Source organism: Chinchilla lanigera, unplaced genomic scaffold (assembly GCF_000276665.1).
Source record: "Chinchilla lanigera isolate Chin_1 unplaced genomic scaffold, ChiLan1.0 scaffold00002, whole genome shotgun sequence".
Classification (NCBI taxonomy): domain Eukaryota; kingdom Metazoa; phylum Chordata; class Mammalia; order Rodentia; family Chinchillidae; genus Chinchilla; species Chinchilla lanigera.
The window spans coordinates 3107073-3120529 of NW_004955403.1; the positions used below are offsets into that span (position 1 = coordinate 3107073).

The 13457-nt window shown below is 44.9% G+C and overlaps 1 long non-coding RNA gene across 1 annotated transcript; it reads right to left on the reverse strand.

Moving 5' to 3' along the window:
- Positions 1 to 5758: 5758 nt before the first annotated feature.
- On the reverse strand, positions 5759 to 12304 carry LOC102015683. The gene is made up of 4 exons (XR_259144.2): positions 11476 to 12304; positions 9673 to 9854; positions 6537 to 6662; positions 5759 to 6134 (listed from the first exon to the last, which is right to left on the reverse strand). It is a non-coding gene; the product is annotated as an uncharacterized LOC102015683 (long non-coding RNA).
- Between the last annotated feature and the right edge of the window lie 1153 nt (positions 12305 to 13457).

Consider the following 13457-nt stretch of genomic DNA (forward strand, 5'->3'; position numbering starts at 1 on the left):
TGATTAAAAGCTTAAATTTTCTATATCTAAAGTAATAAAATTTTTTGTAAGATACTAAAATGGAGCTGGGCATGGTGGCACACACTTGTAATCCCTGAAGTGGAGGAGGCTGAAGCAGGAGGATTGCTATGAGTTTGAGGCCAGAGTGAGTTCAACACCAGCCTAAACTACATAGTGAGACCCTGTCTCAAAAAACAAACAAACAAAAAAATTGGGTGCTGAATGAGAATAAGAAAACTGCAGCAGATAAAGGCAAGGGAAGAGGAGTCAATTAAGTGCAACAAAGTGGGGATCTTAGAGACATTAGCTTCTGGCAAGCAGAATAATAAAGGAGGTTAAATAGTTAAATTGCTGACTGGCTGTATCTGCCAGGAAAAGTTCTTTTGTTTGAGACAGGGTCTCACTGTAGCCCAGCATGGGAATCCACCTGCCTCAGCCTCCCAAGTGCTGGGATTACAGGAATGTGCCTCCATGCCTGGCTCTTCATGTTTATTTTAAAATTTTTTATTAGTCCATGTTTGCAGCACATAATGATCACATTCATCTGGAGGAGTTGTTCACAAAGAGAACACAGCTTAATTCCTTTTTTCCTCCCCATCCCCCACCAGAAAACCAGTTTTTTCTGGGATTACAGGTGTGTGCCACCATGCCCACTGCTCTGTCACTTTACTTTAGACAAAAAATTTAAACTTTTTGTTTTCACTCAATTCCCAGGACTATTTTTTTTATATTAGTACATGTTTGTGATACATAATGTATACATTCCTTGTGGAAATTGATTCATTTACACAATCCACTGTAATTCCTTTTTTCCATCCCTTTTCTCTTCCCTCTCTTCCCAGCCCCTCCACCTCTCAACCCCCTTCCCTTTTTATACGTATTTGCAATGTTCTCATTCTTTGTGTGGCATTGGTACGTGTACATCATATACTTTTTAATTAATCAGGTTTATGGGTTTTTTGTTTTGTTTTGTTTTTTGTACTGGGGATCGAACTCAGGACCTTGTGCTTGGCAGGCAGGCACTTGTGCCGCTGAGCTATATCCCTGGCCCTATGGGTACATTTTTGATATGTATAATGATCATGATCATAGGGAATTAGCACCTATATGTGATATATCTTGCTTGCTCTTTTCCCATTCCACTTCATTCCCTTCAACTCCTCTTCTCCTTATTGACAGAAACTTTGTTTCCATTTTTTCTCATTGAAAACAATTATTTTACACAAAGGTTAGAATACATTTATTTCAGACAAATTTTTTTTTTTTTTTTTTTTTTTTTTTTTTTTTTTTTGTCTCTTTGAGATAGGGTCTTGCTATGCAGTTCAGGCTGGCCTTGTGCTCACGATGTAGCCAAGGCTGGTCTCGAACTCTCAATGATCCTCCTGCCTCAGCCTCCCAAGTGCTGGGATTACAGGTGTGCACACTCAGCTTCAAACTATTCAATTGGAGTGAGCTGAATTTTGTTTTATTTTTTGCAACACTATGGATCATACCCAGGGCCTTAAGCATTCTAGGCAATTGCTCTACCATGGAGCTACATCACTAGCCCCTCAAAATCAGAAATTTGAGAAAAGAAGATAATTCTCAAGCATGGCTACAAAGGGGGACAACATAGTTTAGGAGCTGTTCTTGCCATAAGAAGCATACAAATGGCTTCTTCAACCAGGTGTGGCGGTCACACCTGTAATCCCAGTGCTCAGGAGGAGGAGAATGTCGAGTTTGGGGCTAGTCTAGGCTATAAGCAATAACCACACACACACACACACACACACACACACACACACACACACACGAGGGAGGGAGGGAGAGACAGAGAACAGATTCTCTTTAAACAGCCTGCAGTCTTGTCTTAGAATCTCCTTCAGCAGCCCCCGTCACACACTGCACCACACGCAGATCTGCTGGATCATCTACACACACATGGAATTTGTGACCTATGCCGGACACTTTTCCTGCAGGTTCCCGTTTCCTGTCCCTTCCCTGCTTTCTCTGTCGCTTTTATCCTCTAACTCCTCATTCAGTAAGACTGACCCAGCGTCCCCACCATCTTGTCTGTTTTGTGCTCTCATAACAAATACATCACTCTAGGTGATGTAAAAAAATGCTTTATTTGACTTCTGATGCAGAGGCTGGACAGTCCAAACTGCAGGGCACCAGCCTCGGGTGAGGGGCCCACCTGTGTCACAGCCTGGCAGCAAAGCAGGGGGAAGCCAGCACGTGCAAAGAAAGCGAGGCCTCGTGTGAGGGGAGCAGCAAGGACCAGGCTCGCTCTTCTGTAACAGTTGGCTTGAGAGAACGGATCGTCTCAGGAGGCCAGGTGATTCCACCCCTGCCCCACCAAAGATCCCACTGCGACCAGGGAAGCGAGCTCCTAGCACAAGCTCGATTCCAACCAGAGCACAAACCACGCAAGGTACAGAGTACCAGGGGAGGGGAGTCGCTGTTTAGTGGTCGGGTTTCTGTTTGGGGTCATATTTTAAAAGTTTGAGCCAGGCATGGTAGCGCACACCTTTAATCCCCGCATTCGGGAGGCTGAGGCAGGAGGACCACTGTGAGTTCAAGGCCCACCTGGGCTACAAAGTGATTTCAAGGCCAACCTGAACTGCATCGTGAAATCCTGTCTCAAAAAGGCAAAAAAAAGGAGGGGGTGGGGAAGGAATAGGATGTAAAAGAAAACCCAAAGCAAAATCAAAACCTAGAAGGAAAAACATTAATTCCTGTAGCTCCACACCCAGCATCTTGGGTGCATGGAGGTAAAATGTGAGTTCCAGAGGACCTGAACAGCCCCACCCTCCTGGCCTTTACAGTTGCAACCTACATGGCCTCTCTCTTGGCCTGACCCCACTCACGGTCTGTAGCCTTTCTTGACAGATGTTCCACGTTCCTGACATCTCCAACTTTCTGGGGTCTCCACTTCTGGCTTCACTCTCACAGTTTTTACACATTTCCCTCTCAGATGCACATGCCCTGGCCTCCCAGTTCTTCCTTTGAAATCTGGGTAAAAGTCTCCCTGACCCCACAACTCTTTTATTTTTTGAGACAGGGTCTTGCTATGTAGTTCAGGCTGGTCTTGAACTCACTATGTAGCCCAGGTTGGCCTCAAATTTGCAGTGATCCTCCTGCCTCAGCCTCCAAAGTGCTGGGATTACAAGCATACACCATCACACCTGGCTTCACAACTCTTGCATTCTGCATGTCAGTAAAATCAGCTCACATACATGATGCCAAGGTCTACTGTCATGGCTGCAGTAGCCAGACCCCCTTTGACCAATGCTATAGTGGTCTCTGAGTGCCTGGATGGCTAGTCACAGTAAAATAAATTTTGGGGAACCAACTCCCTAGGACACCCTTCTCAAGCAGCAGCCCCAGTGACTCACATCTCAAAAAAAGGTTGTCACCCTTGCCCCCTTGTGTCCGCAATAGGTAGGGCCCCATTTCTGAAATGGCTTCAAAGCACCTTTTTTCTTATCCTTGTGCAAAGTATCTGGTTTCTTTTTAATGGCACTAATCTCTTCAACACCCATACCTTTTTGGCCAAAACTTACAGAAGGCTCCTTCTGAGCCAAGATTTAAGTTTTTTTTTTGTCTTTAGTCTTTTTGAGACAGGGTTTCACCATGTAGTTCAGGTTGGCCTTGAACTCACTTTGTAGCTCAAGCTGGCCTCAAACTCATTGCAAGCCTCCTGCCTCAGCCTCCTGAGTGCTGGGATTACAGCCATGTGCCACCATGTAGAACCCAAGATTTAAATTTTTAAAAAATTTCTACTGGTCTCGTGGCTCCAATTCTCACAGTAAATCTGGCTGAAAGCAGCCACCAGTATCCATGCCACAGCCTGAACATGGAATAGCTTGAAAGTTCTTCTGCCAGATTAATTAGTCAAGCATCCTTAATCTCAGTCTGCTCAGTGTCTCAGGACATCGGGAAAATGTAGACACAGTTTTTGGCAGAGTGGAGAACACACAGCCTCTATTACAAATGACAAATGAAACTTCCTCAGCTTGGCCTTTCCTGTGTGCATTCTTACATTCTCACCAGCATTCTGGTCTTCTGAGCTCCAATGAGGATCACCCATCAGGCTCTCCTTATTGCATTCTAGGATTTCTATACCCTGCATCTCTAAACCTTTCCAAACTCTTTCCAGAAATCAATTCCACGGGCTTCTAAACCACATGGTCATGTGTAATCACAGTAATGACCCCGTACCTCTGGTATTATCTGTATTAGCTTTTTCATCACTGGGACACAATGTCTGATACAATTTAAAAGAGGAAGGGTAGGGCCAGGTGTGGTGGCTCATGTCTGTAATCCCAGCACGTGGGAGGCTGAGGCAGGAGGATCACTGCGAATTTGAGGCCAGCCTAAGCTACAAAGTGAGCTCAAGGCCAGCCTGGACTGCATAGTGAGACCCTGTCTCAAAAAGACAAAATAAAATAAAATAATAAAAAAAAATAAAAGAGGAAGGGTTGAATTTAGCTGATGGTTTTGGGAGGGTCAGTACATGGCTGGCAGACTCCAAGGCAGGAACATCATGGCGGGAGGGTGTGGTGGAGCAAAGCTACTTAGTTCATGGGTCTGGGAAGCAGAGCAGTAGAACAGTGCTGGAGAGGAACAGGCAAGGAGTCACGTAAAGTACCTGAGACCATGTCTCCATGTCACCCAGATGCACCCAGGGGCACACTTTACTAACCTGATAGCCATTTCTTAATCCAGTGAGGCTGACACACCAGGATTAATGGTCATACACCCTCCCAGTCGAGAATAACTGCTTTAGGAGAACAATGGCTAGGCGCCCGCATGGACATCCAAATTAAAGGACTAAGAATTGCACCTCATACTTCTACCACTAAGAAGAAAGCACTATGTCCTGTGGCTTCTTCTGGGTTCTGGGAAGCATCAAAAACTACTGGCTTTGTATTGTTGCATTTTCACTATTGTTGCATTTCATGTAGGTTGACTCTGGTACTTGACTACAACAAAACACTTGTTATTAAACAAGGACTCTGTTCTTTTTTGTGTGTATCTTTTGAGACAGGGTTTCACTATGCAGCTCGGGCTGGCCTTGACCTCACTTATGTAGCCCAGGCTGGCCTTGAACTTGCAACAATCCTCCTGCCTCAGCCTCCTTTACCTTGTTTCACAAATGCTACTCCATCCCATCTACCTACCCCTTTTACCAATTTCCAAGTTTAACTAGTGACAGCAGCAAAACCGAGCTGATTGCTAGCCACAGTATTTCATGCTCTGAAGGATTTCAGGATAGGGGCTCTACCCTGACCTCGTGGGAGTTCCGAAGCAAGTCTTTGAGTGGGCTCCATCCTTTTCCCTAAGGGGGTCAGTGAGCCAACGCATCATGGAAAACATCCTGAAGATCCCAGTAATCTCGTCATTAGCCTGTACCCTTAAAAATTGCTAACAACGAACCCTGAAGGCATCGTAGCAGGGTGCAATGTACAGAGGGTTCTAAGGAGAAAAACTGGATAAGAAGGCATCAGTGCTGCTTACGTTGCCAGAGACGACTGGTAGCGCAACTGAGTCTCACAGAGAAGGCTCTGGGGAGTCAATGGGTCTGCATCTTTCTGTGAGGACACCCTCTGAAGGATCCCAGACTGAGCCTTTTCTCCACGGGCCCCACACATGTAGCCAGTTGGAGCCCCAGGGCTTCTACCTTTGTCTTTTATTGGGACTTGGCCTAGCCCCAACTACCTAAAATGAGTTAGGGATGAAGGCTTAAATAAAAGAGACAAGTAATACAGTTCGGGGAGCCCAGGAAGGTGAGAACCCATTTCTCTGGAGTACCCATATTTATTGAGTTTCCACAGATCAGGGATTCAGAAGAAGTTAGAACAAAGGCAGCAAGGCTTGCTAATTAAGAGAACTGTTTGATCTCGAAGGTTGATAGTCTTATTGCTCTGGAATAGGGAGTTCATGAACAGGAGCTTTTCCAATATGGCCAGAGGTCCCTTCTTATGCAACTTAACCCCATACAGCCCAGTGTCCACCAGTCTTTAACAATTTATCTTCTATTGCAGTCTGTTTGGGTCCATTCTGAGCTAAGAAGTGACGAGTGATGGGTACCAAATGGAAGTCTAGGCCGGGCGTGGTGGCGCACGTCTGTGATCCCAGCGCTCAGGAGGCTGAGGGAGAAGGATCGCTGTGAGTTCGAGGCCAGCCTGTGGTACATTGTGAACTCAAGGCCAGCCTGGACTGCACAGTGAAACCCTGTCTCAAAAAAAAGAAAGTCTACTATTTTTTAGTTAAATCATTTCTGCACAAAGCATAGAAGGTAGAATGAAATCCCTTATATTCAGCCTTTTGTGTCCTTTTATCCTTGAAAAAACCCAGAAACTATGGTAGTTAGGGTGATTCCTGAGGAAGAAAAAACTCATAATTGATAGTCGATGATCCTGTCCGCAGAGCCCCACCTGTTTCTCCGGGGGTAATGAGTCTCTCCCATCTCTGTAACATAGACCCTGGTAGGTCTATCTATCTATCTATCTATCTATTTATTTATTTTTTGTACTGGGAATCAAACTCACAACCTCATGCTTGCCAGGCAGGTGCTGTGCCACTGAGATGAATCCCCAGCCCTCCTCCTGGGTTTATAGATGGCCCCAGGCCCCGCGATCCTGGGCGTGGCCTTTTCTGTGTCCAGCACTCAGGACCTAGAGGAGGATGAAAGGAGAAGGGCTGAGAGGAACAAACCACCCAAACAGACCAAAATCTGGCTGCTGCAATGGGCACACCCGAACTGCCCAAGGGAAACCCTAGGGCCAATCAAGGCCTGGTTTAAATGCAAGAAAACTGGACACCGGGCATGTGACTGTGCCAGGCTATTGCTGGGGCCTGCTCTGTGCCACAGCCAGCAGATGTGCCTGACTCACGGCCCTGCAGTACTGACCGTCCCTACTGGGCCAGGCCAAGCAAAACTGCTCTTGCCAGGCGTGGTGGTGCACACCAGTAATCCCAGTACTCAGGAGCCTGAAAGTGGAGTTCCAGGCCAGCCTGGGCTACAAAGTGAGCGCAACAATTTGAGCTCAAAGTGAGCTTTAACAATTTATCTTCTATGGCAATCTGCTTGACCCTGTCTCCAAAAGACAAAAAGAAAAAGTCTTGTACTACCCTTAATCTTGCCTCATGGACGCCTACAGGCTCGGAGGTTAGCTGCTCTTTTGAACAAGTGATTTCCCTGACCTATGCGAGTGGGCGGGACATCAGTCCCTGCGCCCCCAAGACCCTCAGGAGGTGTGGTTCACTGATAGAAGTAGCTTTGTCCAAGAACAACATCAAACGTCAGGTTGTGGGTCCCAGTTCACAACAGGACATTAAGGTCAATCTGCCCAGGGATCTCTGCTCAAAAACAAAACAAAACAAAACAAAACAAACATAAAAAAGCAAGCTCATAGCCCTTCCTTAGGTATTGATATTGAGCCAAAGCCATAATAGTGTCCATGCAGCAATCTGAAAAAAAAAATGACTTGCTATCATGTTAATAATATTCCCTAGTTATTGCAGACTGATTAGGTTTAAAAGCCGGACATGGTGGTGCACACCTGTAATCCCAGCATTTGGGAAGCTGAGGCAGGAGGATTGTTGCAAGTTCAAAACCAGCCTGGGCTACAAAGTGAGCTCAAGGCCAGCCTGAATTGCATAGTGAGACCCTGTCTCAAAAAAAAAAAAAAAAAAAAAAGACTGATCAGGCCTGCAATCACCCAAACAAGTGGACAGTGAAGGCTTAAATAAATGAAACAGATGAAATGATTTTAGGGCTCCAGGAGGATCCAAACCCTCTCACAAAATTCAAGATTCTGGGGTTTTAGACAAAGACTTCTCTAGGCAGCCTGTATTTATTTAGTTATCAAAACAAGGTGGGGAATACTAAAGAAAGGTGAGACTTTGCCTTGTATGGCAGAGCCATTCAAGGACCTTGGAAGGCTGATCAAGGGCTTCTCCAATAAGACATTATGTTAATTTAGGAGAACTATGTTATCTCCAGGAAGGTCTCCACATAGGAGTAAAATGCCTGCAGCTATTTTTTTTTTAATCTTTCTGACACAGGGTCTCACTATGTAGTTGAGGCTGGCTTTGAGCTCACTCTGTAGACCAGGTTGGTCTCAAACGCATAAGGATCTTCCTGCCTCAGCCTCCTGAATGCTGGGATTATAGGTGTGCACCACCATCCCCAGTTTGCAGCTACAGTTTTTTTTTTTGTTTTTTTTTTTGTCTTTTTTGAGACAGGGTCTCTCTATGCAGTTCAGGCTGGCCTTGAGCTCACTTTGTAGCCCAGGCTGGTCTTGAACTCCCAACGATCCTCCTGCCTCAGCCTCCTGAGTGCTGGGATTACAGGCCTGTGCCACCACACCCAGCTTGCAGCTACAGTCTTTATAGAGTTAACTGAGGTTGGAGCCAGGTGTCCTTTGCCATGGCTTTGTCTTGTCCTTTGAGGCCTCATGGCTTCACCCACCACTGCAGGCCTCAGTGGGGACCACGGACTCACAAGTAAACATGGAAGCCAATTGGTTAATTTAAGTCCCGCTCAGAACTGCTTCACAGTGATCTCCATCAGCTTTCCATCTAATAAGCAATCTATAAAACACAAACAGGAAATTCTACAACTCCTAGAGGTAGTCTATCTTCCCAAACAGGTCACTGTCATTCACTGCAAGGGACACCAAAGAGACACGTCTAAAGTCTCTTTGCAAAATCAAAAGGCTTATAGAGAGGCAATAAGGGCAGCCTCACAGCCTCTCAAGACCCTAGTCTTGTCCCCAGTTCCTGAGAAACCATTAAACTGGCCTTTCCTCAATGGGTGCAGTGGAAAGCTATAAAAACCCTACACAGGAAGTGGTCACTAGAATTTTCACAGGACTAGGAAGACAGCTATTCCTGAGAACCTCTGGAAGACCTGAGGCTCCTCTTTAGAAAGCAAGGCTCCAGTACTGCCCCCAGTGTAGACAAGTAGAGTCACTAATGACCCTAATTCACCATAGCTTAAATGGGCACCTGTATTGAGGCTCCTGTTTTTAATTAAATCCATAAGATGGGTATCTTGCTAAGGCTGCAGCTCTCAGCCTCTTGGTAATTTATCTAACATCCCTCTTTGCCACACTTTCATCTCCACTGGCAAAGTGGAATTCTGCCCTGCTCCTTCTCATGTTTGGGCTCTGCATCCCCAAGCTAATAGTAAAGTTACTCTCCTGACAAATTCTCCAAGCTCTCTCCCATTGAACAGGCATCTTGGCAGTCACTGGCACTTTTCTCATTGTTTTTTTTTGTTTTGTTTTGTTTTTCTCTGGTACCAGGAACCGAACTCACGACCTTGTGCTTGCCAGGCAGGTGCTTTGCCGCTGAGCTAAATCCCCAGCCCCCTCTCATTGTTTTTAAACAGGTTTTCTTCTTTAACCCAGCCAGTGACCCACAGCACCCCAAGTTATTTGGAAAGCCTGTAATTCCTGGTAGGTAGGGCCTAGAGCCCCTCCCAGCACGAAGTAGCTATATGAAGACAGAGACCTCCACTCCCTCAGCACCCCATAAAGAATTATGGGGGTTTGTGTCTCTCAGGGGAAACGAGGCAGGAGATTAGGGTGTGGCAGACTGGCTGGGGAAGTAGGCGCGACCTATTAACTACCAAACCCCAGGACGCAGGTGCAGAACAGTTCCCAAAGCCCTGCTCACAGACTCAGTCAGAGTGTGTCATTTTTAAAGCTTTTCATGAAAACTTGTGCAGGTGTTTGACAGGATAGCCTGGGCCTGACGTCAGCCCCAGGAGCAGGGGATACAGAAGTCCTCAAGGAGCTGTGGGCCACTGTGCTCTCTCTTCCACAGTAGGTTGCCTTGTGCTGCACTATAGGGCCAGCCTGTAAGAGAATCAGTGATTTCATTGAGGCATGGCTTAGATTTTCAGAGCTAAAACTCCACTTTTAGATTTTTAGATATAACTGAATGGTAGATTAAAAGGTTTGTTTTTGTTTTGTTATTGTTGTTTTTTGAGGCAGGGGCTTGCTTTGTAGTGCAGCCTCACCTTAAGCTCACTATATAGCCCAGGCTAGGCTTGAATTTATGGCGATCTTCCTGCCTTAGCTTCCCAAGTGCTGGGCTTACAGGTGTGAGCCACCAGGTCTGGCAGATAAAAGTATTTTTGATAATGCTTTAATAGAGAAGACCTCTGGAAACCTCTGGAAACTCATACTACAGATCAAGACTATGGGTCATTTATCCTGTGACAATACTTCTTTCACCTGGGAAAAACAGGTTCATTAAATTCTCCCTGTGTCTGGTGAACACATCTGTAATTCCAGCTAGTCAGGAGGTAGGAAGATCACAAATTCAACCCCCCACCCACAAAAAAGTTCAAACCCAGTCTGGGTAGTTTAGTGAGACTATGTCTCAAAATAAAAGGAACAGGGATGTAGGTCAGGGGTAGAACACTTACTCAGCACCTACAAGGCTCTGAGTTCAATACTCATCAAAAGAAATACAAAACTCAGGGGCTGGGGATTTAGCTCAGTGGCACAGTGCCTGCATGGCAAGCTCAAGGTCATGAGTTTGATTCCTGGTCCTGGAAAAAAACCAAAAAACCAAAAAAAAAAAGGAAAAAAATCTTGGGGCTGGGGATATAGCTCAGTGGCTTAAGCACCTGCCTGGCAAGCACAAGGTCGTGAGTTTGATCCCTGGCACTGCAAAAAAACAAAGAAATACAAAACTCAGAACAGTCATTGTAACATGGGCCTTTAAAGCATTTATAGTTTTATCTACGAACGTAATTTGTATAGCATTTAATATTTAGTAAAGTTATTATATCTTGTTTTATGTCTGGAAATTCATATGTTCCTATTTTATATATGTATTAATATGTTAAGTATATTAATATTACAAGTATATTAATATTATATGTAAAACTATACACACACACACACACATATATATATATTTTTGAGACAGGGTCTTGCTATGTAGTTCAGGCTGGCCTTGACTTGCTATGTAGCTGACTTTGGTTTTTTGTTTTTTTTTGTTTTTCTTCTGGTACCAGAAATAGAACTCACGACCTTGCGCTTCTTAGGCAGGCACTTTGCCGCTGAGCTAAATCCCCAGCCCCTATGTAGCTGACTTTGAACTCATGGCAATCCTCCTACCTCAGCCTCCCAAGTACTGAGATTACAGGTGTGTGCCACCACACCCAGGGTAAAATATTACATTATTTTTTCTTTTGTAGTTCTAGGGATCAAAGAATATTTTTTGAGGCCAGAAACAGCCAGATTTCAAGAGAAGAAAAGAAAAACTTCCTTCCTCTGTCCCTTCCTTCCTCTGTTTCTTTCATGTGGTGCCAAAGACTGAACCTTGGGCCTCACATATGCTAAGCACATACGCTGCCACGGAGCTACAATTTCCAACACCAACGATGTTTTATTTATTTTTATTTTTTTTGGTTTTTTCGGTAGGTCTCACTATGCAGTTCAGGCTGGCCTTGAATTCACTTACGTAGCCCAGGCTGGTCTCGAACTTGCAATGATCCTCCTGCTTCAGCCTCCCGAGTGCTGGGATTACAGGCGTGCGCCACCACACAAGGCTCAGTTATGAAAGGGGGGCCCTGACCAGCCTCTGATTTCTGAAACAGAAAAATTTCACAAAAAAGTATAGGAAACCCACTGTATCATACTATCTCATTATTTGTTAGTAACATTATTCAAGGACAGGCGGTGGGGGACAAAAAGGTATTATTGAAGCTGGGTGTGTCACAGATTCCCTCTGTCTTGGAAGGTCACGGAAAGACTTTGCAGCTGCTTTTCATTTCTTCAGTGCATTCCCTGCTCCCCTCGTTATAAATGAACACATGGGTAAAGCAGAATATCTGACCCAGGAAATACTAAAACTGTAAAGAAAAAGCACTCATAATCCTACCCTCAGTGGCCGGGGATATAGCTCAGCGGCACAGCGCCTGCCTGGCAAGTGTGAGGTCCTGAATTCAATTTCCAATACCCACAAAAACAGAAAAACTCCACCGTTTGGAAACACCTGCTAACTCTGTCGAGTTTCCTGCGCATACGTACTTTTTACATGATTGAGACTACTCTGTACAAAAATTTGTGTCTTTAAAAAATGAGCCAACAAGTGCAACATCTTTGCATTGTGAGCATCGACGCATTCTTTCAGTTTGCTGGTTACTGATAATAATTCTTCTCTACTTCTTAGTTATTATTCTTTTTCCTATTATTTTATTTCGGAGAACTGGGTATTGAAGCTAGGATCAATACACGGAGTTACACCTTCAGTCCTTTTTATTATTTTGAGACAGGTCTTGTTATGTCACTAAGTTGCCTAGGCTGGGCTAAAATTTCCCATCCTCCTGCCTCAGCCTCCAGGATGCTGGGACTACAGGCACGTTTCTTTTAATATTTTATTTTTTTGGTTTTTCTCCGGTACCGGGAGCCGAACTCACGACCTTGCGCTTGCCAAGCAGGCGCTTTTGCCGCTGAGCTAAATCCCCAGCCCCTTCTTTTAATATTTTAAAACATGCTATTTTAGGTCGGCCCATTGGCTCACACCTGTAATCCTAGCATCTGGAAGGTGGAGGCAGGGGGATCTCAAATTTAGGGCCAGCCTGGGTAACTTTGAGAGACGCAGCCCCCCACCCCTCAAAAAAACTATCTGTAACAATATGTAACCTATGTGTATGTGACAATGTATAGAATAAATATACATGAAGCCTTTCCTCAATCCAAGAACTAGAAATTACTAATAACTTTTTTTGAGACAGATTTTTGCTATGTAGCCCAGGCTGGATTCGAACTCACAGCAATCCTCTTGCCTCAGCCTCCTAAGTGCAGGGATTACAGACATGAGCTACCACACCAGGCTTCGAGCAATTTTTTCCTCTTTCCCCAAGTACTGTTTAATAATCAAGAGCAAATTAAACAGTTGGAAATTTTTATCAAGTAGATTCTTTCACTGACGCTGACAAACACCCTACACTTTAAGTTTCTAATAGTTGGACCGTCTCTCACGGAGAGAGGTGAACTTTCTTTTGATAGCTCTAATCTTGATTCGTTTTTATCCTAGGCTGCTTCTCAGACCCAATTTCCCTTCTGCCTTCTGTTTTTAAGGCTATCCTTAGCGCTTCCGGAAAAAAAAGATCCTAGCAGTCTGGCGGAGGAATAACGTTTAGGATGTACCGAGGCATTTCGCCAATGCTCAGAGGTTTTCCAAGAATCCAGTAAGTCCGCACTGTGCGGACTTTTTCCTATTATCGACTTTTTCCTATTATCGATCTTTCCCCCTTTGGTTTCTTAAATGAGATTATCAGCACTGTGCGCCTCAGCGGACTGCTTATGAGGTTTGAGAGTGTTGGCAAAAAAAATTTCTTTTTAAGAGTAGGAAAATTTATTGGAGTAGGGGCAGGGGATTTAGCTCAGCGGTACAGCGCCTGCCTGGCAAGTGCGAGGTCCTGAGTTCGATTCCCAGTA